Source organism: Manis javanica, chromosome 10, assembly GCF_040802235.1.
Source record: "Manis javanica isolate MJ-LG chromosome 10, MJ_LKY, whole genome shotgun sequence".
NCBI lineage: Eukaryota > Metazoa > Chordata > Mammalia > Pholidota > Manidae > Manis > Manis javanica.
The window spans coordinates 98,021,973-98,048,896 of record NC_133165.1 but is presented as its reverse complement, the minus strand read 5'-3'; the positions used below and the strand labels follow the sequence as shown (position 1 = coordinate 98,048,896).

Sequence of the window (26,924 nt, the reverse complement as noted above, 5' to 3'; positions counted from 1 at the left end):
AAGAAGGAAACAGAGACCTCCATGTGCTTTTTTTTCAGTGGTGTGTTGAGCTGATATGTGTATCTTTTCCTAATTCTGTGTTCAGTGACTTCATGTTGGTAGCCAGAAATTGGCCACAATGAGAAAGTTTTTTGATAATGTTTAGCTGTTAGAATGTGCATCACGATGATTATCAAAACATGATGATGTTGAGCCAAAGCTCTCTGCACATGCCGTTAATTATTTCTTAAGAGGAGCTTCATAGAAGTAAAAATTTGAGATAAAAGGGTATGAGAAATTTTAAAGATTTAGATATGTTTTGTTAAACTGCTCATCAGAAAGTTTAGATCATTTTATTTGCTCAAGAGTAAAGACCTACTGTGGATATATCCATTTGATGAAAAAGCAATCTTAGTGCTATGCTTTATGATTTAGTAAAAGCTGACTGAAAGTTGGTTCTATGTGGATTCAGAATATAGAACAGATAGATTTGATTAATTTTATAATAGTTTGGGGGCTAAATGGGTAGATGTATGTGGTTAGTGTACCCACAATTACCTTTGCAAAATTCATATTGTCTTATACCTGTCTCCCCTTAAACACCCTCTCCCCTTTCATTGGATGAGTTTATATGCTTAGGATCAGAATCTAATGAGGATTAAGAGATGGAAAGAAAGAGAGATAGAAGTAGGAAAAGTATATGTGTGTTTGTGTCCATCTGTTAAAACCATTTGGACTGAAAAACAGCTGCTGAATTGTTTTACCAGATTTTAAAGCAACTCTTTTTTGTTTCTCTTGGCCTGAGCAATGGCTCCGTAATGGGGGCTAGGGTAAGTCCAAATTCTGTGCAACGGATGACAACACAGAAGCATAAAAATTTGCATTCCAAGCTTGTATGTAAAGGAGTTAGCCTGGTGCCCAAAGCCCTCAAAGCTCCCTACTGGGGAGCGGTTCTAGTCTCCTCTTTGCCCCTACCTACCAGACACTCCATTCTCCAGCCCTACTGAGCCATTTGAAGTTCCCTAATGCGAGGTCTTTCTCTTAGGTCTTGACCTTTGCAGTATGCTTTTCCATCTGCCTAGAATCTCCTTCCCCCACTCTTTTCACTGCTGGTGCTCATAGTTTCAGCATACATATCACCTCCTACCAAAGCTCCGAGTCCTCTGAATGAGTTAGTTGCTTCTCATATGCTTCCCTCATGTTTGGTATTTATTGCTTAGCATTATAACTCCCAGTTTCCTTATTTGTTTCCCTCCTACTAGGCCGGTTGCTGCCGCAGCATGAAGACTGTTTGATTTACTCTAATCTCTTAGCAGAGTGACATCTGGTGGGCTATCAGCAAATCTAAATGGATCGACTATTTAAAAATAAACAAATAAATATAAGAATTCTTGTGAGTCTTTGGGCTTACCATACAAATTCAAATCAATTAGAAAACATTTTCTGAGGGCCTGCTTCATGCCTGTAACTTTACAAAGGGCCCTGGAAGGTACAAAGAGGAATACATTTTAGATCTTAAGAGATTCACCTTCTACTGAGGAATTTACAATCAGTGATTCTGATGATAATTCAGTCTCCTGAACAACTGAGTAATTGAAGGAAAGTGGCAAACACACGGTCTGTTATTTTTTGTAGATCCAGAAAGTAAATAAAGGATGTGGAAGTAACAAAAGTTTTTAACCTGAAGTTGTAGGTAAAGGAGGATTTGACCACTTAAAAATAAAATTACACACTTCCAAGATTACTAACATGTAGATAATTTGGGGGTTTGTCCTTGCGAAGATATCTAGACTTCTAAATGATCATAAAATTACAATTTAACTTTCCCAACAAAATTTGTTATCCATTCGTATTTCATGTTTTCTATGTGTAAAATTGAATAGGAGCTGTTTTCCTCATTATTAAAGTTTTCTAAAATCCATAATTCAGCAAGACAGTAAGTAGTTGAATTTATGTCTATACAATTCAGCTCTGCACAGCTGACTGTGAATTCAGCAGGGCATTTTTGTGCTAGCCAGGTTTTGTTATCAGCTACGCAACATGAAGGAAGATTTTATTTCTCAGCTAATGGAAAAACTGAATGAGAATAAAGACGCTAAGTATTTTAAAACACTGTCTTGAGTTGCAGCCTTGAGATCTAAAGGTAAAGAACAGTGTATGCACTGGAATAGATGCATCAGTTACTTTTCTGGGACAAAAGGATCTTGTTTTCCTTTTACATTAAATGAAACTACCCATTTTACTTATGTTCTGAACACAAACATCCAAATCTTAAAGTTCTTTTCCTCATTAAATTGTATTCTTCCATTTCCTCGCTTCTCCAGTTTTAAGTACAATAATGACATTAGCTTGAACTTTAATTTCAGCATTTCAAAAACACATCATTAGGAAGTTTTTTTAAGAAAGATGTTAGGGTAAAAAGAAACTTTCTATTTCAGCGGTCTTCCAATTACAGTATCTTCAATGTGGCTCCTCCAAAAACATTTGGTCCAAATTCAGATCAGTTGTGATCTGGAGCAGAGATAAAACACATCCTAGACACAATATGATTTTCCATGCTGCTTTTATGTTTTTTGACATTCTTTTAATATTAGGCTGTTGATGAACTTTGCTAACACAGGGCAGTGAAAAACAACTGACAGGAGATTTTATTTCGAGAATCTTTTCTCCCCCTGTGACTTTTTGATTCAGAGTGCCTTTCCTTTGGCAATGCGTATAGACTCTAACAATTGGAAAAGCCCCAACACACAGCAAAATGCTCCCAGAAAAATCTACTTTTTTTCATTTTCAAGCTTTGGGACAAGTTGATCCAGGTCAAATCCCATTAACGTGATCAGAGTTTGAGGCGTGATGATATTAGTCCTCGCTAACCAATGTGGAATCAATGAAATTATTCTCTTCTGATTCAACTGATAGGAAATTAGTTCCAAATGCTTTTCAGCATATTGGGTGTTTTCCCCTGGGCTATATCCACTCTTCAAAAGTTTTCCTTTAATTGCCTTCAACAATTTCACTTTCAAATTACATGGCAAATCCAGATACCACCTACATAAGGACCATGAGAAATGCTTCAAGAAACAGCATCCAGTTAAGCTTATTTCCTGTATTTCTGTTTGGCATAAGCTGAGAAATTGATGATATGGAAGAAATGACCAGTGTAACTTGGCTTTTTTTTGTTTCTTCGTCAGCAGAATAGGTATAATAATTCCCACATCACAGAGTTGTCATGAGATTAATTTTGATTACGTATGGAGAGTACCCAACACTGTAGCTGATACCTCTTAGGTGGTCAGTAAATTCTAGTTCCCCTCTCCACCCCCACCTCACTCTCCCCTCTCCTTGCCTTTCCTGGTTGAACTGGAACCCCTAGATGTTTTCCAAAGGATACAGTGAAGATGCTGAGATTTGAAGGACTGTTACAGACTTCCCTGTCCCTGGATACCTGGCTGGCATATTCTCTGAATTTTCTGATTTAGATATAAATTTTTGAGGGGATCATTGAGGCCCTATATCATCTGGTAGTACTCTGCTTAAAAACACAGGAATGCTGAAGTGTTAGCTGGCATACGTAAATAGAAATATTCCCCATATACCCTGATTTACTCAGTTTTGTCCTGGTTTGATTTTTAATAGCACCCATTTTCACTCTCAAAAGTGTCCTGATGTGCTGCTGGTGAACTGTGTGATCACCCATGTTCCATGGCGAGAGGTCCTTTTTTTGGGTTCACTGCTTTATCTGCAGTGTTCAGTGCAGAGCTTGGTACATGGTTGATGCTCAATAATGCTCAGTAGATATTTGTGGTATAAATGGTGCTATATCTGTTTTCTTAATACATGAAATATTCCTGGTTATAAAAGTAGGACTTATTGCTTATGGGAGATTTAGAAACTTCTGAAAAGTAAAAGAATAAAATAAAATAAATGACATTATTGTTAATATCACAAGATAGACTGCCTTATCACATTATTAATTGTTTCTTGGAAAACAGTGGGCTGTATCTCAAGGATATTTGTGGGAGGGAGGGTTTGGCATATTAACCATGTCTATCGCAGTGTCTGCCATGCTCAGATCCCCTTCTGATGGGCAGGCCAGATTGCTGTTTTGTACTGTGGGGTTCTGCTTTACTGGCTGGAGTGGGTTATATAAAGGGTAGGCTTAGATCCAAGAATAGTCAAATGAGCAACTGGCCAGCCCCATGACCTATTGCAAAAGGATGAGCAGGGCTAATTATATTTCCTATTTTGAAGTAGAACTAGAAAACACCATTAGGAGTGGGATCTGAAACAGAAGGAATTTATAAAGAGAAGCCATGAGCTAAGTTAGGGTCATAAAGGTTCTGGCAAGCTGAAGTTATGAAGCAAAAGGTATGTGGGAACAGAATCTTTGAAGTAGAGGAAAGCGACACAGAGTGGAGGGGAAGAATAAACCAGTTGGTATAGAGAGGAGAATGGTGCAGGGCACAGAGAGGGACTGCCAATGCTCCGAGAAAAGCAGAGACTAGTGGGTTCCTAACTTGTTTTGGTCCTCAGAAGTTTCTCTGGTCCTGGACTCACGATAAGACATCATGAGTATCTTTGTGGTAAATCAGTTTTTCTTATTGTGGCCTGCGTGAGCTTCCTTTGCAATCCTAAGAATCTGTTTGGAACAACTGGCTCATGACAGCATTGGAGTATATGCTGAATGTGGGGAACCACACAGGGTCAGGGCTTCCGGTTAGATAATGAGCGTGCAGGGGATCTCAGAGAATTCGACTGAGGAAATCACCTCTAGACCTCATGGGAATTGGAAAACTATCAGAGAGCTATTCTCCCCGTCTCCCTTTTGCTCTGGGGACATATGGTCTCTTGCTTTTGCTACTGTCTGCATATCCTTGTTCTTCTTTCCACACCAACTTCCTTCAGAGGTTCTCAGTTTCTGCTCCCCTATAACTCTGGCTTGCATGTGACTTTGGGTTGTTATGGCATTGACTCTGGCCCCAATTCTCTATGACGTTGGAGATCTAGTGCCTCACACCATCTGTCTAGCTGCAATCAGCATACCTTTTAAATTCTCAAGAGAGAGAGAATCAGATGGCCACTGGTCAGCTGATGGATTGACTGTGTTTGAGTCAGATGTTCCTCTGATCCCATGACTGGTGACAAAGGTGTGTGAGGCCCAATGAGCTCCTGCTCCATCAATGGCAGGTGTAGGTGATAATTTTTCTGATTGCAGGGAAGGGGAAGAGCAAATTGTGCAACACATGCCTTACATCTTGGTCTTGTCCTGCTGTTTAACCCTGATCTTTATTCCTGTATCCAGCGCACTGTTGGATTGCTCTGCAAGTTTCAGACCCGAGCTGTCATGACTCCTGGTTTCTAGGGAGATCCCCTCCTTTCTGTCATTGCCTTGCCTCTCCTCCTCTCAGATTCCTTTCCTGTCTCTTCCTGGAGCTGTCTGCAGTCCCACTTCTGCCAATTTGCCTTCTTCCCAGTTTTGTCCTTGGGGTCAGCCCTTGAACCCACATCTGCTAGCCAGTCTTTGCCTTTCCTCAGAACTGGCAGTGCTGTAAATGCCCACTCTGTAATTGTGGAGAGAATGCTGTACTCCATTATAGGCTGGAATGAAGAAATAGCTGAAAAAATTACACAATGTTGAATACTGACAGATTCAGCACTACTTGCCTGAGGGTGCCAATTGTGTAAATTCTTCCACAGCAATGTAACTATCTCTTAGCAACTCTGGGCTCCTCTGGTTTCAGTTTAGCAGTAACAGGGCAGGAGACCACAGGGGAACTCATTTCAACCCATGTAGTGTATTTGCCAAAGCCATCTCGGCTTAGCTGTCTGTCTGAATCAGCATATCCTGATGAAGGGCAATTTGGCCTTTCCAGAGTGTATCGGTGGGAGTGACAAGAAAGACGTGAGGACGTGCCTCCTTTGGGAATTGTCTGTGTGGCCAGCTGAAGCTCTGTCCGCAGAGGCCCATGTCATTTGTAGCAACTGCTCCTTCCAGGTCCAGTGTGTTGTTCGTGCCTTCTCAGGGAGGGAGAACATCATATTATCCCTTCTGTGACTCCTTTGCATCTGCGTTCTATGCAATTTTTATTTGACACCACAGATTCTGTGGCTGTCGTCCTCTCAAGACTGTGTGGCCAGAACAGATTACATCTGACAAGTTGAAAGCTCCAAGGGGCCATTTCCGTGAAGGAGGAAAAGAATTCAGACCAAAAATTAAGGCTTATCATTCTTATAGTATTATAAGTTCTATTTTATTTAGAGAACAAAAGGAAAGCATTGGACTTAGAAGAGAGGGAATGATGTGAGGTGAATGTATATATGTATTGTTTTCATGGCTCTGTCCCAAGTGGCTACCCACTTGGATTTTAGAACAAATTCCTGACTTTCATACATTCCCATTCCTCAAGAAGAATTAGAAAATAATTAGCAACAGCAGGAATTTTATAATTTTTTTATTTGGCAGTCAGATTTTCTTAGTGGATGGGCTGCTTCATGGGAGTAAGTCAAGCATTTTCTGAAGCTGTGTAACTCTTCCAGGCAACTGAGGGACCATTTAGTAAATTAGTCTTTGGAATGGTATCCACAGAACTTGTTGGCAAGGGTGAAATGTACCAAAATTGCTCACTGGTGACCTGAAAGAGCTAATGAGTGCTTAACAGATTCTTAAAGAGTTTCCTAAGTGAAAACCAAATATGGCTCCCCAAATGTCAATTCCATAGGATGTATTATGTAGGGGTGAAAGGCAGACAGGGTTCTTGGTCACCCAAGGGGGCTTTGGATCCTGGAGCAATGCAGGAGCAATGATGATCCTAATGATGGGGTTCTGAGAAGTGTTTCCTCCTGCAGAGTGCAATGAGGAATAACTGGAATCACCTATGCAGTCACCCAGACAGAGGCCTGGTCAGCAAAGGCTGACCTGGAGTCCTGGTGGGGTGGGGTAGACACCAATATAAGGATTGTCTTTTTAAAAAGATAATCTCAGCAAACTGCCATTTGGAGAACTAAGGGAAGGATTTTAATTTTTAGGTTGATGCAAAGGTAACTAGAAAGTCACTGAGAAGCTATGTTAGTCATATTTCTCTACTGTTTATTGCAGGAGTTAAGTATTTATTTGGACAAGAGACTGCTAGATACTTAATATTCACTGTCTCTGCCTCTTTTTTGTATAGAACCCTGATTTCATTAAGGTGGCATGGTGCTTAGCTAAAAGATGTTTGAGAAGATGGGAGGGACATATGATTAAATTCTAGCCAGTGAGATGTAAGGAAAAGTTATTGTGTAGGTCTTCTGGTAAAGCTCCATTAAAAAAAAAGCTGATGGCTCATCTGGTATGCTCTCTTTGTTTGTTGTCTTTTCCTTTCTTCCAACCTGGAATGAGGAAATGCTGGCTGGAGTTCCAGTAGCCACTTTGTGAATATGAGGCAACCTTGAGGAAGGAAGCCACAAGTCAAAGATGGCAGCACAGAAAGATGGAAGGTCCATGATGAGGTCGTGGATCCACCACACCACACCTAATTTGCTTAAACCCTGTTTCTCAGGTCTCTGCTACTCACAATTGAACACATTTTCTAACTGACACAATATGCCAGGCTGGAATCTTACCTCTTCTGCTCTTAAATAGAAGTTATTCTGTTCACACAACAGGAGCATCAGTGGGGAATAGGATTCTAAAACCCAGCCAGCCCATCCATATGGATGGGCGCCATATGGTCTTTCACTGCTGCCAAGGCCTGTCTAACTAACAGACACAGGGAAGAAAGGCAAGTGCAAAGTCAACAACAACATTCCAAAATGCACAAAGTGGAGGCAATCTGAATAACACTGATGTACTATAGAGGCATTAATTCTGAATTATTAAAAAGAAAAATACTTTATATTGCATACCAACAATTTTCTGAAGTCTACAGAGCAACACTCTGACTTTCAAACCATCATATTGGACAGTTACCTTAATTAGTGTTACCTGCATTATTCAACAAATCCACTGTGTAGATGATCATTTTGGTCAAACTATGTCCATTTTTATCCTTAATACATGTTGGCTTTACATGTATGCACTCAGAGATACGTGAGCGAGCTGAGTACTCTCTTTGTTTTGTATATTCCAGCATAATACCACCCCCTACCCCAAAGCATGCCCCTGGTCATTTGCTTCCATATTCTGTCTGCATGTGGAAGCCTCCACAATGCACAACAGTGGCCTCTGTTTATTGAGTTATACAAGGCATTGCACTATGTGAGTTAGGTATTGCTGTCCTCATTTCACAGGTGGGAAAATTGGGGTTTGGAGAGCCACCGAAACTTACTGAAGATTATGCCGGTGTTAATAAACAATAGAGCTGGGATTCAAATCTAGTCTGTGTAACCAAAATGCATTATGTTAACTACCCTTTATTTGCTTATCAAGTATTTGTTGAGCAATCACTATGTGCTAGTATTATTCCAGGGCCTGGGGACAAAAGGTGGAGAAAAATTGCAAAAGTTTTCTACACTTTTCAAGATTCTGTATTTTCTAAATCCTAGTGGGGAATTAAAACATAGACATGACAAGTAAGTAAATTATGTGATAAGTGAGAAAGTGATGGGGCAGGGTAAGAGAAAGCAGGCACACAGTAGGGGCCAGTGGAGGACAAGCTTGCAGTACTCAATATGGTAGTTAGGGAAAGCCTCCTTGACATGACAAGGTGGCACATTAGCAAAAAGTTGACAGAGGAGATGGAGTGAGCCACGTGGACATTTTCTGAGAGCAGAGCATTCATGGCTGAAGGAACAGCTCATGCAAAGGCCCTGAGGTGAGAGCATGCTTGGAGTATTTAACAGCAAGGGGGTTGGAGTGGAGTGAGGCGGTGGGAATAATAATTGGAAATGAGGTTTGGGAAGGAATGGAAGGCCAGATCATATAAGGGCTTATAGACTCTTGTGAAGACTAGATTTTACTTTGAGGGAAATAGAGGGTCAATTGTGCTGAGAGGTGATGTGATCTGAGGTTTCGAAGGATCACCCTGGATGCTATGTTGAGAACAGGCTGAGAGAGGTACAGGTGCCAGGAGTCCAGTTGACCAGGTGACCAACAGGCCTTGATAATTCTACAACAACATTAACGAGAGATCCGTGGCATCAGTTTGCCTTTTATACCATACTTCCATGGTCAAGAAGAAAGGTCAGTTGATGCCAGTTCCTTCTCTCCAAATGAGCTAAGAAGGCAGATCTCGTGTTCTTCACTATCACCATCTCAACTGTTGACTCCTTTGATCCTTGAAGGGAATCAAGATTGGTGCCTTCTCACAAAATGTGAGCAATGTCTGTTTCAGCCAGATGATTTTGCTGGGAAAAACCCCTGCTCCTTGTCATTTATATATATTGTTTCAGTGTCATTGAAGGGACTTCTGGGATTGGGTTCTCATTGACTGGGTCCCTATGATAGGATGGTGAAATATGGTATGGGTAATGAAAACATTCACTGATTAATTTGTGCTTTTCCCTTTTCATTCTATTTATAAATTCCTGATAATATAGCAATTGATCACATTGTCAAAAAGTTCTTTAAATTTGGTTTTAAGATAATGGAGAAAAAAGGAAAATCTTCAGCATAATGGTTGAATCAGCTGTGTAATGGTTATTACTGTCTAATTAATCATTTTTTTTGTCTAAATGGAGTGATTCAGTAATTTTGAAGAGATGTCATGACTAAAGCATTAATTCTAGATAATACTTACAATAATAATCTAATGTGAACATCACCTGAAAGAGTCTAATTCAGAAGGTTTTTGAAGTGTATTCCATGAAACAACAGCCCCACTTTATGCCCTCAAAACACAGAAGAAGACTCACTGGTCAAATATGTTTGGGAAACACTGCATGCTACAGTTCTCTCTTGGGGTTCCTTGGTACACTGGTTTTTAAAATAGCTTTGAGAATTTTTCATAAGTAAACTTATTTTGTTTAACTCAACGTTTCTCAAACTCCCTTGATCACGGGATCTGTTTGTCACATAACCATCAATTAAGTCCTTCAGAACTACCAATTTACAGGATGTACTCTGGAAAAGCTGATGTGGCAGATGTTAAATTTTGTAGGAGAATGAGCAGAACTGCTTATTAACAGGATTCAAACAATGTTTATTGAATGAATGGGCTTGTGGGTGAGCTACACACTTGAATTTATTTTAATTCCTGGCTTTTATTCCGATTATGGTGCTGAAAGTTTCTATATAGTCTTCTGAATCTGAATATTAGGGAGCCCTTTTGGGGTCATGTCAATTTAATTTTGGGTTTGGCATACAGTCATAGAAGAGACAGGGTCTCAGAGGTAAACACATTTACAAAGCTACTTATGGCATTATTGATACTTAAACCAGGGAAATGGCTTTACGTGGCTTCTTATTTTTGACCTTGCTCTAATAACCACATCAAGTAACTAATGTGATAAAATTATTTCCTCAAATAAAAACAAAAAAGATCAGTCTCAAATACTGACAATGTGTTCTACAATTTTGAGATTTCTTAACATTGTCTATGACACCAGAACATTTTTAAGACTTAAAATGAATACTCTTAGCTTTCTGAAACCTCTCAAGTTTTTTGAGGTACAAACCATAAAGGTGCCTGAAGAGGCAATTGATGTTGGCAGTGTTAAATTGTCAAAATTAGTTTAAGCTTCACTTTTTTAGCTTCTTCCTCTTAAGCATATTCTCCATCCCTTATGCAAAATGAAATTTAAGCGTTAGCTTCTTTCACTGAAATGCCCTTCAAAGACTTCTCTGGAAAATTTCTTTTCATAATGATAATGTCCTTTAAAATTCTGTGTTACAGTGGACATTCTATTTCCTCTCATTCCTTGTTGAGTAGAAAATCAGAGTATAATTTATTTTTTGTAATCTTGAACCAAAATTTGTTTTTCAGGTGAGAATAACATTGTTCATTCTTTGTCATATTACCTAGTGGTTCAAGTTGCCAAGTATAAAGTATAATTTACATGGAATTTTTTTTCGTAGATAAGAATCACTTTCTCTTTTCATTAAAGAAACAGGACCAATCTTGCCTTGGAAAACAAATAGTATATTGAAATTATTCTTTCCTCACTTTTATGGAAAGTATTGGCAAAGTCACTGTGGTGCATTGTATGACTGTGTGTCATATATTCTGGCACCTTTTCTTGTGGTGTCTCTTCCTGTGGGAGGATTATGCATTTTTTTCCTTGTTGAGGTAGATTTGGTCATGTGATTTGGTTTGGCCAATAAAATAAGAGTGGAGTTGACGGATGATACTTCCCACAGAAGCTTATAGAACCATCTCATGGTTTGCAATATCTTTTTTTTCTCCCTGCTGTGGAGATCTGCCTTGTCCCAGAGAGAGGCTTTTCTGTCACTCCAGGTCCTAGGGGAAGTTGATGTAGGGCAGATCCATGGCTAACCAGCCATGGATATGTAGCACAAGGAAAAAGTAAACCTTTGTTTTTATTGATATTTTGAAATTGTTACTGCTTATAACCCATTATATTTTGACTAATACAAACACCTTATTCACTGGATTCTTTCCAAATTTCCTTTTGAAAAAACCTTGCTCTAAGAGCAGAGAATCTATCACTTAATCAATTAAAAAAAATAGGAGAAATTCCCAATGAGTTGATGCAAAGTGAAATTTCAACATCAACAATGTGAACTGTAGACTCTTTAACTGTTGTAACATAGCTAACTGCTATTTAGTTTTAAGTAATGAAGCAAATAAAAATATAGACCCCACTGCAATGCTACTGTTTAATGGACCAATTATAACAGTTCTTGAATGTGAGCATGATATTTAATCTAAACGTTTTCTGTTTAGACTTTAATAACTGTCTTTGTGGGTTGCAATTTAGTCTCTCAAAAAGACAAAAAACAAAAAAAAATTATTTTAGCAACTTGTGTTCAAGTGAAATGATTCTTTGAGATAGCAGTGGCTAGTTAGTGCAATAAATCCCCAGAGTGTCATTTTTACATATGTACCTTTTTTTTTCTCAGTTGAGAGTAGACTCTGCAGGTGATTTGCAAGTCAATTCCTTGGTGAGGGGGCAGCATTGATTCTGATGGTTATTTAATTCATAAATTATAATTAACACTTATTATTTAGTGATTTTTTCCCTCTAGGAAATGTGAAAGGGTTACTTAAGAAAAATTTGGAGGTAAGTATAAGAGATACTATTCCTGAAGGCTTTTAGAACTTGAATTCTTAGGGCAAATATTTATTTTTATTTTTAATCTATAAAGTAATGGAATTACTGAGATAATTTGTCTACTTTAGTGGAGGATTCCAGAGTTTGGGGTCACTCACAGAAACAAGTATTGATCTTGGAAACTAAATAGCACAATTAATTATCTGTGAACTGGCTCACAAGCACATAAGGAGGACAACAGGTTGCCTTTCTTCAGTTCCGAACCAAAGCCATTTTCTTTCAATGTCTAGAAAAATGCTAACTCATATCTTCTAGTGGGTGTAAAACATATTTGAAAAATACATTTAAAGAAAGTTATATTAATCTCATTTGAGAAGAACATAGTCTTATTGTGAGAAGCTTTAGAAAAAAGAAATCTTAACTACCTGTCCCCCACTCATAATCCAAATACAAACGGTGGCATTACCTTTTCTTCTTAAAGCTACTTCATTTATTTTCCTTCTCTCATTTTCTTGAAAGAAGCAAGAATCTTAGAATGCTTTAATTTTCCACTGAATTCACCCCATCTTTCATATTATTGTCCTCATATTTTAGGTCCACTGTACTTTTAGGTGACCCCTCAATATAAGTTACTATGATTGTATTTATTTTTACAAAGTCTATATTTATTTAGATTTGAAAATGAAAGCCAAATTACTTCTTCACTATTACTTCTTTTTTTCAAACCATCTGTGATTTGATTTGCTTTTGGCTCAAGTTTTAATTTTTAGTGGTTCTTTCAGTAAGAGGAGGGTCTATGAATAGCAAACTCCTTTATTCTTTGTAGTCTAAAAATGTATTTTACTTTCATGCTTTTGAATGCCAGTTTCACTGGGTAAGGAATTCTAGGTTGGCAGTTATTTTACTCAGAACTTTGTATGTATTTCCCCTTTGTTTTCTGAAATCTGTTCCGGCTGACAATAAGAGTCCTGTCAGTCTGATTGTTGTTTATTTGAGGGTAAATAGTCATTTCTCCCAGGTAGCTTTAAAAATTGTCTCTATTTTTGTTTCTCTGAAGTTTCACTGATGTATAACTTAAAATATCATGTTAGGAACTCACTGTGTGCTTAAAATCTGATGATTCATGCCTTTATTCATTTCTGAAAACATCTTCACATTATCTCTTTGAATACTGCTTTTTCTAATTACCTTTTCCTGCTCCCTGAGCCATTATTGTATGTATACTAAAACTTTTCACTCTGTCCTTTGTGTTTCTTAACCAATTTTTTTCCACAACCCAGGTGATTGCCTTAGTTCTTTGCCTTCCAGCTCACTAGTTTATTTTAAGATATATCCAGCTTATTGTTTAAACCATTAGTTGATTATTGCCAAGACTGTGGTTTTCATTTCTAGAAGTTTTTTTTCTTTCTCAAGTCTGCCTGTTCTTTTTTCATAGCATCTTGCTGTTGTCTTGTTAATACTTTTCCTTCCTTTACTTTGTAGAATGTTATTAACATATTTATTTTAAAGATTTCACTTTAGATTGCTTCAGTACCTTAAAATTCTTCTCAGCTGTAAATACCCTTATTTATTGCATTTGATTTCTCTCTCAGGATTATAGATTTCCATGTTTTACAATTTTGGATTAGGAGCTCATCTTCACTTGGATTTGTTTCCTGGGGGGTCTTGTTTGCACTTTGGGGTACTTTCATCCAAGAGTAGTACTGGACTAGTTTATGTGTGAGTTTCTTGGGTATGAATTTTCATACTACTCGAGTAATGTCTAAATTCAGGTCCCACAACCAATTCCTATAGGTCAGAAACATTTGGAATTAAGCCATAGAGTTGCTGTTGAGAATGTTTGGCATCAATTGGAGCTTCAGTCTGGAAGGTAGTAGAGCCTGTTAAGAAAACTGTATTAAAGTTGCATTTGTAATTAGCATGGCAAACAAAATGTTTTTTTACTAGTTTTACATGTTTATTTGGGATAGCTTGGGGGTGGCTGATGGAAATTTGATATGGCCTTTATATTGTACTCAATAGTAAGAATGGAATTTTTACATATGTGTTTATTTAGAGTAGATTGAGAAGTGGTGACAGAGATAATGGTGGGGTGAAAATCAGCTTTAACTTCCCCTTGTGGTTACAGCTAGATATGTGGTCTGGAATAATATAAAGACACCCATTAGCCTCTGGAGAGTTGATAGGAGGGACCTCTTGATAAATATACCTTTTAAGATCTATGCATCTGGATTAAATTTTAAAAGTGTTAAATAATGTTTACGTTTATTGTGAATTACAGCACAGTTGACCTAATAAGTGTGGGATATTAGATTGCTTAAGATTGTAGAAAATAAGCAAATCAATCAAAACATTTAAGTTTCCCAGTTTAGTTTGACATGATCCTGAGCTTTAGTCTCATAAAAACAAGAGGACATTTAAACTGAAAACTAAAGAAGATTTTTATTGACTTGGACTGAAAGAGCTTTGATTTTAGTCTTCCCCTGATGAGTGGTGTGTCTAACTGCAAACCCCGGGGACTCTGGAGCTGTACAAATTAAGAGAATTCTACTCTTCCTTTGAGTGTCTGGAGAGTGTAAAACAATAGAAGGTCCAGGAGGACTTTGTCTTGATGTGTGGCCTGCAAGTCAGGGAGATTAAAATAAGGAAGTATGGCACCTCCATATTTATGGTTTAATAATTAGCAAGAGAAGAAACCCAGTAAGCTGGTTTGAGTTTAGGAGGGAGATAAAACATTTGGTCCCACATCTGCCTAAGGTTTTCAAGGAATTCTTCCTAAGAATGTGTGAAGGTAAACTCCATTGCTAACCTGTAAAAGTGCATGGCAGGCAATTAAGTACGAGTGATGTATAACACTCACTCCCTTGAGGGTGTATCAGGAACACGGATAGGAGGGTTTCTTTTTTTTTCCATTAAAGGGATGTATTATTACCTAGGGATTGGTAGTGGGGATAGTATCTCCCTGTGGTTATGTGTATTATGTACAGGATCACTGGAGGTAGACTAATTGGCTTCCAGGCCTGCTCTGTCATTTCCTAAAGATGGGTAATGGCAAGTTGCTTAGCATGTCTATGTATCCTTTTTCTTGTCTGTAAAATGGGGAAATTTGAATTGTTATAGGAAATGGATAGTCTTTACCACTGTGCTGTGCTGCCCATGGGAATCTATGGTGTTCCTGTAGGAAATTGTAGCTGAAAAACAGGGATTTTACATTATAAGATTTTCTTAGGAATGCCTCATTCACATGTAATTGAAATTCCTTCTATGTTTATGTGAATTTTTCTGTGGAGACAGGAACCATAGCTTCCTTTGGATTTTCAAAATGACTCAAAATCCCCTAAAAGAAACTAACCACGCCCTTAAAATTTCTTCAAGGAGACAGGACAGTCCTGATTTGTGTATTACATCATGCAGAATAAAACATGTTGGAGTTGAAGATGTGGTTCTCATTTTAACAAGGTGAGTGTTGGAGCACTTAGGAATATTGGAGCAAGTATCAGAATAGGTGGGGGCAGAATTGTGTTCCTGTGGTAACCAGAGACTGCTTCCCCAAAGTTTCAGAAACACATGTTTATAAGGACATCTGTGAATTTATATGGACATTCACATTAGCATGTGAATTCTGTGGACAACATGTGAATGAACATTTAGGGGCTTCCTAATATGTAGGGAAGATTTGAGTAGAGCTATGGTCCCCCTAATTCTGTGGGTATTGAGGGGTTGAACCAAAGAAAGAACTACTGGCTTTTAATTTCCACTTTTATTTTGCTGTAGCTCCTTATCCATGGTCAAGTTGTTTAATTATCTCCTATGTGTCCTCGGTCAGGAACATCTGATTCTCAGTGACTTCTTAGCTTTGTTGTATTACAAAGACTTGTAGTTTAATTCACAAGTGAGACGGTTACTTAGGTTAATCATGATCTCTTTGCTATTTGTTTTTTCTTTGTTCTTTGAGAAACTTGAAATTAGTGAGGGACACCCTCTAGGTAATGTCAACATTTTCAACTCACACTAGAAATGTCAACTGAGATTTAGAGATTACTTAGAAAACAGTGATAAAGTACACTGGGCTTTTTGGCTAGGTCAAAGGAATCCTAATGCAGTGCAAATGTGTATTCAAGGTGGCAGAACTGATGGTGCTTGCCAAGGTAGTTTTATCCTAGTCTCCTTAGCCAGGTATGTTGTTCTCTACTTCTTGGCACAAACTAGGCAATTGTCAGAACAGGCCCCTCATATTCCTCTGCCCAAAGCAGGCCTCTCTCTCTACCTTTGCTTTTGCTTATACTGTATTGTTTTACTTGGGATGGATCTTCTAGTTTATCTCCAAGTTCTATATGAATACGAATATATTTGGAGGTCTTTCCTTAGAAAGCCTTAACTGACTAATCCAGTCTCTAATGACTTTCTCTTCTCATGTTTCATCTTGTCTTCCTCTTTGAATTATAAGCAACTCAAGGATGAGATGGTGGCAGAGACTGGCTAACTACCAAATCCATTCTTCCTGTGCATATAGGTAGATCATATTTTCAGCTTGCCTTGCCTTCCAGTTAGATGTGGACTGAGTCCTAGCCAAAGGAATATAGACAGAAGTCATGAATACTGCTTCTGGGTCTTATTAAAACATCCTACACACATGTTCTTCCATGCTTTTTATCCCTTATGTTGGTTGAATGCAGAAGATTGTGAGATTCTAGGAGAGGGTAGATCTGTAATATGGAAGATGCTTAGGTCTCTGAAGTATTAAATGAAGTATTTCACCAACCAGAAATGGCCATATTATATGGTTAGATGGTATGTAACTAACTTACCTACTTACATATTAGGCCATCAGGATCTTGGGACTTATCTGTTGGTGGAGCGCTCTAACAAATATGGGGTAAATCACATTATATTTCTTTGTTTCCTTCACAGTGTGCATAGAGAGGATCAATCAATGCTGGCTGCTTCACAACAAATGATAATTTACTGACTTTCACCTTCCATAGCACAGAGGAAAGATGCTCTCTCTGCTCAGGTCTAGAGAGTGGGTAAGTAGGAAAAAGAAAGGAGATATTAGCAGTAGGTGGCCCAGTCTGAATGTACATAGGGTGGATAAAGCCCATAGACATGGTCTTCTTCCCTGATCAATAGCATCAAATAAACAAACAAGTATTGTTATTGATTATTTTATTAAGTAAATACCAGGAAAGGTATTGGTATTGATTATTACATTAGATAAATGTGCAGAATGGTGGCATCATTGATTTTTATATTCAACAAATATGGGGATGGACAAAAGTTATACTCCAGCCAACCAATCTTAAAACACAATCCTGGGACAGGGAGTTATTTTATGATGAATATTTTAGGAAATCTGAGAACTTTCCTCATCAAATTTCCATTAAAAACAAAGGCATTAGGGACACATATGATTCTGACTATAAATCGGGTATAGAGAGAGCAGCAGCATTGTCAGCAACAAAGACCCATGGGGTCTATCAAGCACCAAATGTTGAAGAGAGCCCCTTTAAAACATGGGACCAATTAAAGAAATCAAACTGGGGATGGAATACAATTGCACAGGGCAGGAAAATTTTGATTATGTGCAAGATGTAAGCAAGGTTATCTGTAATTGGAGGCTCACAGTTTTGTACTTCTGAGGTTGAAAAATGGTAGCTAGATATGGTGGGGAAGTGTGGTGAAGGTAAAGGGAAAACATTAAAAACTATTTTTCAGTTTTTGACTGTGGGACAGGATGAATCTAGTCTTCCTAGTAAAGAAGATGTCTCTGAATCAGAGTAAAGTGAAAGAGAACCTGAAAAAGAGACCTAAAAACTTTCTATGACTCAGGAGAGGGCCTTCAGTACATATTAATTATCATGCTTCAAATGCAAGAACATTGAAGAAAGGTTAAACTGACAATGTGGTATAAACAATAGCTATGACCTTCTGACCCTGAAATTCTCAATTACTTTATTGCCTATTTTGTACATGTCTCTCATTAATATTTGGAAGAATAATATTTTGGAGGAAAATTAAGTATTTTTTGGCCACTCACATAAATCCTTCAACCACCCCAGCAAATCCTCTGCTTGGGCTGAAGGCAGTCTGACCCAAATTAGTAGCAGGCAGTGATTTAATAGTGTGATTTGCATTTTTGAGGTGATGTGTATGCAAAAGTTTTGCTTATACTGGTCTAGAGTTCTTTGTATTAAAATTTGTTTATATTTAAATAAATAAAAGCTGAGATACTGGCCTGCTTTTGTCATGGTTGTAGTATAATCCACCATAAAAATCATAGTATGATTTCATTTTTCCTTTGGTTTAATGCCACTAAAGAAGCCAGCTTTAGGTCTGAGGAAACAAATCTACTTTTAACCATACCTGTATGCAAATGGGCTACGGAAGTGGCTTGTCTTTTTACATAACAAATAAGAGAGTTCTCTTTTTGGTGGAATAGATGTATAGATTAATATACTAAGATGAGGAATATGGATACTCAGCATCAATGTAAGCCTGGTTAGAGATGACAAAGAGCTTCATGCTCGAGTGCTTTGCAGCCTAATTCAGTGAAACAAAATGAAAGGCAAATGCTTGCAGAGCCAAAGAGAGGATCTTTATGGAAATATTAAAACTTCTATACAAGAAAGTCACACATTCTCCTTTGAGTTTGCTCTTAACACTGCAATGTAATGAATGGGCCTTTTTTTTTCGGGGAAAGAGCTTTGTAATTTTTAACAAAGCAACCAAAAGGAGCCATTTTGAGTGTGGAAACCTACCCTTTGGTCTTCAACTGGAAAGTTAAACACACTGAAATAAAGCTAGATTTTTTCCATTAATTTGCTAAACTAAGTATAATCCAAACTGAAATGGCAACAGTGTGAAAAGCTATTTACAGGTCTGCAGCCATCTCTGATTCCGTCAATTTGTTTTCCAGTCTTTGTTGCAATTCTGTTTTGCATGGATCTCCGGAGACAGTTTCTGGCTTGAGGAGAGAATATCAATAGCTGGCATGTCCTCTAGGAGGCTTCCCTGCGACACTCGCAATGTTTCCGCGGATCAGATCTTCTATTTCTTTTAATGACTGTGGTAGAACAACAAAAATTATTCATTTTGGGAAACATGAAAATCAACAAAGCAATAATGTCTGAGTAAGGGTATAATTTTGCTCCCTATTTGTTCAGTAAGCTCAAGGGCAAAAAGTAAGAATCAATTGTATCTATTCTGGTATTTCATAAATCCATAATTATATCATGTGCATTTAAAAAATGGAGCAAAGAACTAAATATATTGAACAGAATGCACAAAGTAGATGTGGTGCACTGCAATGAAATAAGTGCCCGATTTTTTAACTGGGTCTGGATAGCCTAGTTTCTGATCTGAGCCCCATCCGATGGCAGGTAGGTCACCTCTGATAAAGTTCCTAATTTCTCTGAATTCTCTTATTTTACATTCGTAAAATGGAAATAAAAATACTTGCTCTTCTAACCTCTCAGGGCTGATGAATGTTAAAGTGTGTATGAATATAATGTGTTACAAATTATTAGAGGAGATATAGTTTTCTTTAATATTCATACCATTCTCTAGGAACTCTGTACAGAAAATCCTACCTTGCTTGTTTATAAGAGGAGAATTCTTACGTGCCAGTTGTTTATTTTATCTTTTAAAATATTTGTGTGTATATGTATATTATATGAATATTTATGTTTTTCTGCCTTCCCCCTTCTCTACCTTCCCAGTCCCTTCCTGGCTAACTCCTGCTACCCTTGAAAATTCAAGTTAGTGTTACTTCCTTCAAGAAACATCTTCCATATACAAGGCTGGGTTGATGTCCCACTGCTTTAAAAAAATTCTTCAGTTTGTCTTGTACTGTTATTTTCTTTGTATCTTTATGATTATTTTTCTATCCCTCTGATGGATTTATAGGTATATTGAGCACTCTGTGTTCAATCACTTGAATTCTCAAGGCCGATCAGAGTGTTTTCACACAGTAGGCACTCAGATTTTGTTATATTTTTAATTGCTGGTCTTACCAGAAACATATAAATGTACAAAGTCCTATTCCAATGTGAGGGGCCAGAGACTAGATAGATTTATCTATTGCCATAATAAACTGAGTTTATTTTCTTTAGAAACTGTGGTAGGCAGATAGTTCCCCCAAGATGTCCATGCCCTAATTCTGGACTCAGTGACTACATTATGTAACATGGTAAAAGGGATTTTGCTGGTGTATTAGGTTCCAGACTTTAAATAGGGAGACCATCCTGGATTATCTGGAATGGCCTAATCTAATCACGTGAACCCTTAAATGCAGAGAACTTTCTCTGGCTGAGACAGAAGAGATACAGCGAAAGAAGTCAATGAAATTCCAAAGACAAGAAGACTTAACGTGCTGTTGCTGGCCCCGAGATGCAGAGGGCTATGTGCAGAGAATGTAGAGAGACCTCTAGTTGCTGAGAGAGGTTTTGGTTTGATTGATTACATAGTTTTATCATCTTTTCCACCTATGTATGTATGTATCTATCATCTATTTTCTAATTTCTTCAGCTTTAATTTTTGATTCTTCATTTAAATTTTAAGATTACTGGTATCATTTAAAAAAATTAAAAGATCATTCTTGTTACATGTATATTTCTTTTTTTAAAAATAGCATCCTGTATTTGTTTCTTGGATACAACATTTTTTCTTAGTTCTTTTTCTAAGAAAAAGATATTCTACTTTCTTTTTCATTTTTCTTCTGTACCTTCATTGTTTCTTTTTATCTGAATTTCCTTTCTCCAATTTGTTTGGTTCTTTTTTTTCACATTGCAGACTTTCCTCAAACGTCTGGTGGTCTTGGGCTCATATTCTGGGCACTAGGTGGGTTGGTCTGACTGGTGACTGTTCAGGCAGGTCCTGTAGGGCTTTTCTCTGTGGTTCTTCATCTTCTCTGAGGATGAATACTTGAATCTACCTTTGGAGCTGTATGTCTGAGTCAAGGCTTTCTGGAGACTGTGGTCAAGGGATGACGGCCCCCTGTATGGGGGGTTAATGTTCAGGGGCTAAGTCAGACTAGCTGGTTTTAAATATCTGCTCTGTCACTTGAACTGTTTTACCTGTTTCCTCATCTGTAAAAAGAGGACCCTAATAGTAGCTACTCTATAGGATAGTTGTTAGGATTAGGTAATTAGTATATATAAAGTGCCTCTGGTGTTTGAAAACATAATTAGTGGTCAATAAGTTACCTATTTTCCCTGTCACTGTGGTCATCATTATTGATTTGGCGTGTAGTGATGCACCTCACTGCTCCCCGCTCTGCCCTAGCGTGGGGCTTCTTTGGTCCAGTGTTCCTAGAGGGGAAATCTTCCACTTTCTGCCACAATGGAGGGTGAGTGATCTCCTGGCTGGGTAGCATTGGGAAGGGGGCCTCAGAGATGACCAGCAACTTATCGTGACTTTTAATCAAACTTCTGGATCTTTATTTGCATTCATCACCCTTTCAAAGGTAGTGTGTCACCAATTCTGGGGGTTAGAGGTACAGGAAGGTTTTCTTGCCATTGGGCTTTCCCTCTAGAGGTACTTAATTTTCATACTTCTCTTCTATAGTCGGCGACCCCACTCAGTCACTCTGCTGCAGTCTCTCATCTCCTATGTATTTCCTCTCCTGTTTTCTTTTTCCTAGTGGGTTTACTCCTTCATGTTCCTTTACTGATAGCTGGGTTTGAAGAGGGAATGAAAGTCACCTCACATATCCAATTGGCCATGGCATCATTTCTTCATCTATGAAATGAGGGGTTCCAGCTGATAAAATTTGAGGCCTTTTCCTCCACAAAAAATCTTTGTGTGGTTTAGATTTAATTCTAAACTGATCTAAACTTAATTCCCAGATGATCACAGCTAGATTCCCTATCACTTATCTCTCTCAGAACAGTAGTGATTATTTTTGCTTTTGTTGTTTTGAATCTCTTTGAGCAAGAGACCTGTGGTGTAGCAAATTATATCTTGTGTACAAATTAGAGTAAACTGAAAAACACAGGTGACTTTTGTTCCCTTCATCATCACAAAGACCTTTTCAATACACCTGATTGATTGTAAAAGGAACTCCACAAGCAGGTGTGAGCTACTGGGACGCTGCTGATGGTAATTTGGGTGCTATACTATTTATCATGCTGTGCTATTTGGCAAGTAAGTAGGAAGCCTTTAAACTTTTTGCTCTTTCAAAAAAAAATTCTCAAAGAACATGATACAATGATTTAGATTAGGAAGAAGTTTCCATCCTACGGAGAGTCACAGAGAATGTCCTGGCAATCAATAGAAGTCCTGTTTTAAAATAGTTTAGGTTGGGTTTTTATCACTTGCATCCAAAAGGGACTGACTTGTCCGGGGCGGTGGAGACAGGGAAAGATGTGGTGGCTTCCTCTCTGGATCCCCACCTCATGGCCTGACGCTTTGTACTTAGAGCTTCAGTGTCTGTCACTGTTTGCTGGACTCACTAGCATTAATGACTAGCTCTCGTGTGTTATATTTTAGTATCCAGCAGAGAAACTTACACAAGATGATGCATATTTCTGAGAGGAGGGGGTTATATAATTTTTGAAATAACAGCTTCTTGGAGTTTGGTGTAACCCATTGCTTATGATTTTTGTTTGTTTCTGTGTCATGGCATAGTGGGTGGAATACATCCCTCTGACAAGTTTCCAACTGAAACAGGAATCTTGAATAATCAAAGTAAGGGAGACATTGAGAATTTAAAAAAAACTTTTTAAATTAAGGTATTATTGATACACACCTTATGAAGGTTTCACATGAAAAAACAATGTGGATACTATATTTACCCATATTATCAAGTCCCCACCCATACCCCAATGCAGTCACTGTCCATCAGTGTAGAAAGATGCCGCAGATTCACTGTTTGCCTTCTCTGTGCTACACTGTTTTCCCAGTGATCCCCCACACCATGTGTACTAAACCTAATACCCCTCAATCCCCTTCTCCCTCCCTCCCCTCCCGCCCTCCCACACCCCTCCTTTGGTTACCACTAGTTCCTTCTTGGAGTCTGTGAGTCTGCTGCTGTTTTCCTTCAGTTTTGCTTCGTTGTTATATTCCACAAATGAGGGAAATCATTTGGCACTTGTTTTTCTCTGCCTGGCTTATTTCACTGAGCATAATGTCCTCCAGCTCCATCCACGTTGTTGCAAATAGTAGGATTTGTTTCTTTCTTATGGCTGAGTATTCCATTGTGTATATGTACCACATATTCTTCATCCATTCATCTACTGATGGACACTTAGGTTGCTTCCATATCTTGGCTATTGTCAAAAGTGCTGTGATAAACATAGGGATGGATATGTTTTTTTGAATCTGAGAAGTTGTATTTTTTGGGTAAATTCCAAGGAGTGGGATTCCAGGGTCAAATGGTATTTCTATTTTTAGTTTTTTGAGGAACCTCCATATTGCTTTCCACAATGACTGAACTAGCTTACATTCTCACCAGCAGTGTAGGAAGGTTCCCCTTTTTCCGCATCCTTGCCAGCATTTGTTTTTCTTTGTCTTTTCGATGCTGGCCATCCTTACTGGTGTGAGGTGATATCTCATTGTGGTTTTAATTTGCATTTCCCTGATGATTAGTGATGTGGAACATCTTTTCATGTGTCTGTTGGCCATCTGAAATTCTTCTTTGGAGAACTGTCTCTTCATATCCTCTGCCCATTTTTTAATCAGGTTATTTGCTTTTTGGGTGTTGAGGCATGTAAGTTCTTTATATATTTTGGATGTTAACCCCTTGTCAGATATGTCACTTACAAATATATTCTCCCATACTGTAGGATGCCTTTTTGTTCTGTTGATGCCTTTGCCGCACAGAAACTTTTTAGTTTGATGTAGTCCCATGAGTTCATTTTTGCTTTTGTTTGCCTTGCTTGAGGAGATGCGTTCAGGAAGAAGTTGCTCATGCTTATATTCAGGAGATTTTTGCCTATGTTGTCTTCTAAGAGTTTTATGATTTCATGGCTTACATTCAGGTCTTTGATCCATTTCGAATTTACTTTTGTGTATGGGGTTAAACAATAATTCAGTTTCATTCCTTGCATGCAGCTGTCCAGTTTTGCCAACACCAGCTATTGAAGAGGCTGTCATTTCCCCGTTGCATGTCTATGGTTCCTTTACCATATATTAATTGACCATATATGGTTGGGTTTATATCAGGGCTCTCTAGTCTGTTCCATTGGTCTGAGGGTCTGTTCTTGTGCCAGTACCAAATTTTCTTGATTACTGTGGCTTTGTAGTAGAGCTTGAAGTTGGGTAGCATAATCCCCCCAGTTTTATTCTTCCTTCTCAGGATTGCTTTGGCTATTTGGGGTCTTTTCTGGTTCCATGTGAATTTTAGAATGATTTTCTCTAGTTCATTGAAGAATGCTGTTGGTATTTCGATAGGGATTACATTGAATCTGTAGTTTTCTTTAGGCAGGATGGCCATTTTGACAATATTAATTCTTCCTATCCATGAGCACGGGATGTGTTTCCATTTATTGGTATCTTCTTTAATTTCTCTCATGAGTGCCTTGTAGTTTTCAGAGTATAGGTCTTTCACTTCCTTGGTTAGGTTTATTCCTAGGTATTTTATTCTTTTTGATGCAACTGTGAATGGAATTGTTTTCCTGATTTCTCTTTCTGCTAGTTCAACATTAGTGTATAGGAAGGCAACAGATTTCTGTGTATTCATTTTGTACCTTGCAACTTTGCTGAATTTAGATATTAGATCTAGTCATTTTGGAGTGGCTTCTTTGGGGTTTTTTTGTGTACAATATCATGTCATCTGCAAACAGGGGCAGTTTAACTTCTTCCTTGCCAATCTGGATGCCTTTTATTTCTTTGTGTTGTCTGATTGCTGTGGCTAGGACCTCCAGTACTATGTTGAATAGAAGTGGGGAGAGTGGACATCCTTGTCTTGTTTGTGATCTTAAAGGAAAAGCTCTTAGCTTCTCGTGTTATGTATAATGTTGGCTGTGGGTTTGTCACATATGGCTTTATTATGTTGAGGTACTTGCCCTCTATACCCATTTTCTTGAGAGTTTTTATCATGAATGGATGTTGAATTTTGTCAAAGGCTTTTTCAGCATCTATGGAGATGATCATATGGTTTTTGTCCTTCTTTTTGTTGATGTGGTGGATGATGTTGATGGATTTTTGAATGTTGTACCATCTTTGCATCCCTGTGATGAATCCCACTTGATCATGGTATATGATTCTCTTGATGTATTTTTGAATTCTGTTTGCTAATATTTTGTTGAGTATTTTTGCATCTATGTTCATCAGGGATATTGGTCTGTAATTTTCTTTTTTGGTGGGGTCTTTACCTGGTTTTGGTATTAGAGTGATGCTGGCCTCATAGAATGAGTTTGAAAGTATTCCCTCTTCTACTCTTTGGAAAACTTTAAGGAGGATGGGTATTAGGTCTGCACTAAATGTTTGATAAAATTCAGCGGTGAAGCTATCTGGTACAGAGGTTTTGTTCTTAGGTAGGTTTTTGATTATCAATTCAATTTCATTGCTGGTAATTGGTCTGTTCAGATTTTCTGTTTCTTCCTGCATCAGCCTAGGAAGGTTGTATTTTTCTGGAAAGTTGTCCACTTCTTCTAGGTTATCAAGTTTATTAGCATATAATTTTTAATAGAATTCTCTAATAAATCTTAGTATTTCTGTGGTGTCTGCAGTGATTTTTCCTTTCTCATTTCTGAATCTGTTTATATGAGTAGACTCTCATTTATTCTTGATAAGTTTGGCTAGGGGTTTATCTATTTTGTTTATTTTCTCGAAGAACCAGCTCTTGCTTTCACTGATTCTTTCTGTTGTTTTATTCTTCTTGATTTTATTTATTTCTGCTCTAATCTTTATTATGTCCCTCCTTCTGCTGACTTTGGGCCTCATTTGTTCTTCTTTTTCCAGTTTCATTAATTGTGAGTTTAGACTGCTCATATGGGATTGTTTTTCTTTCCTGAGGTAGGCCTGTATTACAATATACTTTCCTCTTAGCACAGCCTTGACTGCGTCCCACAGGTTTTGTGGTGTTGAATTATTGTTGTCATCTGTCTCCATATATTGCTTGATCTCTGTATTTATTTGGTCATTGATCCACTGGTTATTTAGGAGCATATTGTGAAGCCTCCATGTGTTTGTGGGATTTTTCATTTTCTTTGCATAATTTACTTCTTGTTTCATACTTTTGTGGCCTGAGAAATTGGTTGGTATAATTTCAATCTACTTAAATTTACCGAGGCTCTTTTTGTGGCCTAGTATGTGATCTATTCTTGAAAATATTCCATGTGCACTTGAGAAGAATGTGTATTCTGCTGCTTTTGGGTGTAGAGTTCTGTAGATGTCTGTTAGGTCCATCTGTTCTAATGTGTGGTTCAGTGCCTTTGTGTCCTTACTTATTTCCTGTCTGATTGATCTGTCTTTCAGAGTTAGTGGAGTGTTGAAGTCTCCTAGAATGAATGCTTTGCATTCTATTTCCCCTTTTAATTCTGTTAGTATTTGTTTCACATATGTAGCTGCTCCTGTGTTGGGTGCATAGATATTTATAATGGTTATATCTTGTTGGATTGACCCCTGTATTATTATTTAATGTCCTTCTTTGTCTCTTGTGACTTTCTTTGTTTTGAAGTCTATTTTGTCTGATACAAGTATTGCAACTCCTGCTTTTTTCTCCCTATTAGTTGCATGACATATCTTTTTCTTTCCCTTCACTTTTATTCCTTTTATGTCTTTGGGTTTAAAGTGAGTCTCTTGTAGGCAGCATATAGATGGGTCTTTTTTTTTTATCCATTCAGTGACTCTGTGTC

At 37.9% G+C, this 26,924-nt stretch overlaps 1 long non-coding RNA gene across 1 annotated transcript in view; it reads left to right on the top strand.

The window, feature by feature from the left end:
- The window catches only part of LOC140843820 (uncharacterized), a 53,353-nt gene extending 36,206 nt beyond the window's left edge, over positions 1 to 17,147 (top strand). The window contains exons 2-3 of the long non-coding RNA XR_012121778.1: positions 15,502 to 15,585; positions 17,038 to 17,147. This is a non-coding gene — a long non-coding RNA (uncharacterized lncRNA). The remainder of the gene's footprint in view (positions 1 to 15,501; positions 15,586 to 17,037) is intronic.
- The last annotated feature ends 9,777 nt before the right edge of the window (positions 17,148 to 26,924 follow it).